This window comes from Octopus sinensis, linkage group LG4, assembly GCF_006345805.1.
Source record: "Octopus sinensis linkage group LG4, ASM634580v1, whole genome shotgun sequence".
In the NCBI taxonomy this organism is placed as follows: Eukaryota; Metazoa; Mollusca; class Cephalopoda; order Octopoda; family Octopodidae; genus Octopus; species Octopus sinensis.
Window position 1 is genome coordinate 38,881,226 of NC_043000.1, and position 6,000 is coordinate 38,887,225.

A 6,000-nucleotide genomic window follows, 5' to 3' on the forward strand; every position below is an offset into this window, starting at 1 on the left:
CTCCGTTACCATAGCAACAGTCCTGATATCCGTATATCACATATCCTATATCTTCTTTAATAGCATAGAATATAATACCATCTACTGACTGGCAAGGACTCTCAATAATGCACAACAACCACCGACTTAGATACACTGTATGTTTCTTCTAAGCGCGACCTCTCCTGCGAGAGCATGCATTCTACTGAACTACCAAATTTTATACACATCCATCTAATTGTAATCGCTTCAAGCGCATCCAGACTGTTTGCTGTCTTCTTGTTTTCGTCTTGTCTGTAATATTAGGTCCTTTAAGCTTTCTGTCAATCGACATCTTTGAAAGTGTACCCCCACCCACTTCTTTCATTCCTTTTGTAATCCCTTATGCTACAATGGCTTCAGGCCTTGTTTCAGACAAAGCTATACAAAAATAAAATAAAATAAAATAAAACCCTATAACCCTTGAAATATTCTAACTGAAAGTCAACTCTTTCGATCTAATCAATGTATGAAAGCATGCAACGATTTCACATATGGAACACACTGCTGCTGCTGCTGCTACTACTACTACTACTACTACTACTACTACTACTACTACTACTACTACTACTACTACTACTACTATTAATGGTGATAGTAGTAGTAGTAATAATAATAATAATAATAATAATAATAATAATAATAATAATAATGAATAATTAAAAAGAAAGAATTATCAATGCAGGCATTTACGATGACTAATGTAATTTCTATGATACGTGTAAAGTATTTATCAGTAATATAGAATAGCTTGCATCACTAAGTTGACAAAAGTGACAAAAGAACTATTGATTAATTCATATTTCAAATCTATAATTCTATAAAGGTTTAAGGGGGTGATCCATAATTCCCTCGATTCCCATAAAATATACACCCCTAACACCGTTGATTAGTTGACATAGCAAAATCACATGATAAAGTGTTATAATATTTCAGCGATAAATGAACTGGTAATGGCAGTGTTAATTGCGTTGCTTTATCAGATGAAGAGTCGTGGTTGGATGGTTTTAGAAAGGCAATGAAATATTTCTGCTCCATTGATATTGCAGCATATTGAGAAACTAAAGAGAAAGACTCTGTGATTCTGCATAAACTACAGTCGTAGTTCGAGCGCTGTGTGAACAAGCGCATGTATGTTATATAGCGGTAGCTGCTGAGGATTTGTCAGACACACGTATTCATCATCTATCTGTCCTTCTCTATCATTATTTACCTGGCTATCTGTCTATCTATCGACCTATCTTGTCGCACAGTGGACACATTTTTTTGGCGTTTATTGGGGTGATTTCACCTGATTTCGTAAAGGTGACTTTACAGCTGTTCTGCATTCGACAAGAATAAACAAATGCAAGGATAGATACTTATATATACGCATGTGCGTACATGCATGCGCACACGTGTGTTTGTGAATGTGTGTATGTGTGAGTGTGCGTGAGTGGGTGTGTGTGCGTGAGCGTGCGTGTGTGTATAAATTTAAATCACAATATATGGATTTAAGTAATCTGGTAGTACTCATAAAAAGCTCATTAATGTTTTATTCCACAAAACGTATAGAATATATAGTATGATACAGCCATGTCGGTGATTTATTGTTTATTAAACATAATAGTATAAATTCTTTACATGTTTTCAAGTTACAAAACAATTTGTCATGATATTAGAATTTTCTTATTATTAAATACAATTTCATCTCACTTACTCTAGGCAAATATCGAAGAAAGAGAATGGGGACTCTACATTCTACTCTACAACGCTACATTGCTGGATTAATACTCTTTATTTGCAGATTAACAAGGCTGCCATTACTTTCATGTCAAGAGATCTATACAACTGTTCAAACGTGCTGCTGTCATACCATTCGAAATGGAGATGAATAACAATACTTCCATGTGGCACGCCTGAACAATTGTGAACATCGTTTCACATGAAACTATTGGTAGCTATTTTAACCCACAAATAAATTACATACATACACACACACACACATACACACACACACATACACGCACACACATATGTATATACATACATAAATGCGTATGTATGTGTGCGTTCAAGTACGTACTCATTTGTATGTGTACGTATAAAAGTAGCTTTTCGTAGTCGCATTTGTTATATAAGAAAATACCTCAATAGACAGGGCGTCTCTGGAATATACATTTTTCATACGAATACAATTAACATAAGTTATCACAAATGCGAATTATTCGAAAACCATCTTAAGTCCTGGATTTCAACGTAGTTTAGCTATGATACCGGGAAATATGAAAAGTAAGAAGTTAAGAGAAAAATCATTTATTTAACACTTAACTTTCAATTATAGTTATGATATGAGATATCATTTGCAGCATGCGTCTATATAAAGTTATTTTCTTTATAAAAGATATTTCCTATTGTTTTCAAGGAGTCTGACGAAAAATGTATCTCTAGAGAGGAATGCCGAAGTAGATACTGTTTATAGACATTCTTGATATATTGAATGGTGTATTATCAACTTGGAAACTTAAAAGCTTTTCAGATCACCTCTATGACCTAAGACTTAAGTCTCTTGACCCTATTTATAAGACTGTCGTTTGAAATACAATAGGTTTTGGCAGTTTCCCATTAAATATTGTCAACCGAAAGCGATATTACCATTAAAAGAGATTTGTACGGGCTTATCAATTGAGATTAATATCTTAATGCATATCAGAATATGGATACTGCTGGTAGTAATACATACTATGGTAGAGATACTAACGCACGGCATCTCCCTCTGCCTCTCTATCTAACACACACATATATAACATACCATGTATGTATGTATGTATGTATGCGTGTATGGAAATATGTATGTATGATGTATATATATATATATATATATATATATGCATATACACACACACACACACACACGCACATATATATATATATATATATGCATATACACACACACACACACACATACGCATATATATATATATAATAGAAATTGGTTTCAAAGAGAAAAAGAAACCATACGTGGTAGATATATAGGGAAAGTAAGAAGAAAAAAGCGGAAATGCACATTGGATATTAAAATAATAAAGGCTTTTTTTATGAAAAGTAGCGATAAATATATACAATTAGATGAACTGAGGTCGAATTAAGAGGAATAAAAGTCACTATTATGAATTGTTAAAGGGATTCAAAGTCATGCTGGTTTCATCAATTGCTGTTCACTGGCTTATATATATATATGTATGTATATATATGACGGACTCTCCTATCGAAGACGACGTATGAACGTTCGGCGTTTTTCGAACGGGCTGCACAAGTGATTTGTTTATAGTGATCAAATAATCGTGCCGCACATTAGCTCACTCTCTCCATCAAATCGACGTTGTCTGAGCAGGAGCACGGTGTGCCACGCGTCAGGTGCCGAAGTGATCGCGTAGCAACGTGAGATGAAGTGTTTTGCTCAAGAACACAACGCACCATCCGGTCTAGGAATTGAAACCACGATCTCCCGATCGTGAATGCAACTCCCTTACCAAAAGGTCATATGTTAATATCGAACTGTGAGAATGAGTGCACAACACCACATTGGTGGATAAGTATTCCTTATTTGTTGGGAGAGACGTTTTTGACAGTTATTCGAATCTGTAACTTGGAGCGTTGCTGTTCGTCTCCGAGTTACAGACTTGAATAAATGTTGAGAGATACCTCACCCAATATGAAACCAAAGGTTCCTGGTGATTAGTTGATGAGAGAATCGAAGTTGTGAGGGTTGTGATAAAAGTGAGAGAAGGCGTGCAGTGGCGGTGGGGGGATAGAAAAACGCATGAAAAACGATGTAGGAGATGAGAAAATAGAATAGGCAGAAGTTCAGAGGAAAAGTTACAAAGTCGATAAAACGTTGAAAAATTAATGAGTGGTGAAGGATAAAAAATGTAGGTATAATATCCGAAAAAGGGTTGAGCGTGAAAGTATATGTAAAAAGACAGAGAGAAGAGGAAGAGAATGACTTTGAAATAGAAAAAAGCACGAGGAGGGAATTTTGCAAAACGGAGAATTGCAAAAGAGGATAAAAAGTTATGTACAAATGGGTTCTATAAAAACTGTAGAGAGAAAAAAACGTTATTTTACATAAAACTGGTGTAGTTCAGAGGGAAAGTTACAAAGTCGATAAAACGTTGAAAAATTAATGAGTGGTGAAGGATAAAAAATGTAGGTATAATATCCGAAAAAGGGTTGAGCGTGAAAGTATATGTAAAAAGACAGAGAGAAGAGGAAGAGAATGACTTTGAAATAGAAAAAAGCACGAGGAGGGAATTTTGCAAAACGGAGAATTGCAAAAGAGGATAAAAAGTTATGTACAAATGGGTTCTATAAAAACTGTAGAGAGAAAAAAACGTTATTTTACATAAAACTGGTGTAGTTCAGAGGGAAAGTGAAAGTCAATAAAAAGAGTGAAAGTAAAAAAGGTTGGACGTGAAAGAATGCGTAAAATTATTTCAAAAGACACAGACGAGAATTTCGGATTGAAAATATGCAGATATGCAGCACGTAGAAGTTGCGGCAGGGAAACTGCAGAGATGATTATAAAAATCCATATAACAAGGAATGTTATTAAAAAAAAAGGATACATGTACATACATACATACATACATACATACATACATACATACATACATACATACATACACACACACACACACATACATACACACACACATACATACATATATATATATATACATGGGATAATTGCTGTGAAGCATTGTGTAGAATAGTGGGCATGCGTGGAAAGGTGTTGCTATAGCAACCAGCTAGATTCCTGTAACCCTTTTCTATTGTCTACATTTGGCTTTCTTTGGTGTATGAGAATGGCCTCAGAGATTCTAAAGTTGCCCCTGTTCCACAGTGTTGCCATTTGTGCACTTTGAATTCGCTGCCTGGTCTGGCATTTCCGTAGATGTTTCCTCGTGGAAGTGTCAGCCTGCAGGTGGTACTTTATGTGTATATGAAGTTTTCTTGTTATGCTATCGATGTAAGATGCGCCACATTTGCCCCAGATGATCTCGTATACAACATAGGTCCTCTGGCACAATTCACGTTCGATAATGTGCACTTCTAGGAGTGCACTCTGGGGCCATCCTCATACACCAAACGAAACCAAATATCAAAAACAGAAGAGAGTTATAGGAAACTTGCTGGTTACTATCGCAGCACCTTTCCGCGCATGCCCACGCCACACACGCTCACACACACGCGCATCGTTAAAATTCGTTAATTTCTTGAAAATGGAGTCATAACCCCAAAATATTTTGCTTGTGAGGAAAAGGTCACAATTAAAAGCAGTAAAACTATGATTTAAATTATTTCAAATTATTTGATGACTGAGCAAAGATTAGACTCGTGAATGCGTCTGTTTCAAATTTGCAATGTACTTAACGACACTAAATGTATATATATACGCACACACACACACACACATATATAATATATATATATATATATATATATATATATTATTTTTGGGGTGTCATCATGTAACAATCAGACTAATGACTAAGAAACTCATAGCCTTACACACTTAAGGTCCAGGTACATCAAAAGGGAATTTTTCATTGAGAAAGTGATTGGCAATTGATATTTTTAAATTTTAAATTAATTTATCTCCGCCTAAATAAATATAAAACATCTCTTTCCTTTTTTTCTTCGATTGCCTGAGAAAATGTTGAAACCTGAGACTAAACGTCACCATCATTGTTCACCGCTGTAACATCCCTTCTTACTCATATACGGATACAGAGTCACATTACAAGTATTTTAAAATATATGTGGACTTTATAGACACCCTATATATATATTGTGTGTATGTATATATCTATCTATCTATCTATCTATCTATCTATCTATCTATCTATCTATCTATCTATCTATCTGTCATCTGTCTGTCTGTCTCTCTCTCTATCTCTCTCTATATATATATATATATATGATGTGCCATACTAATAC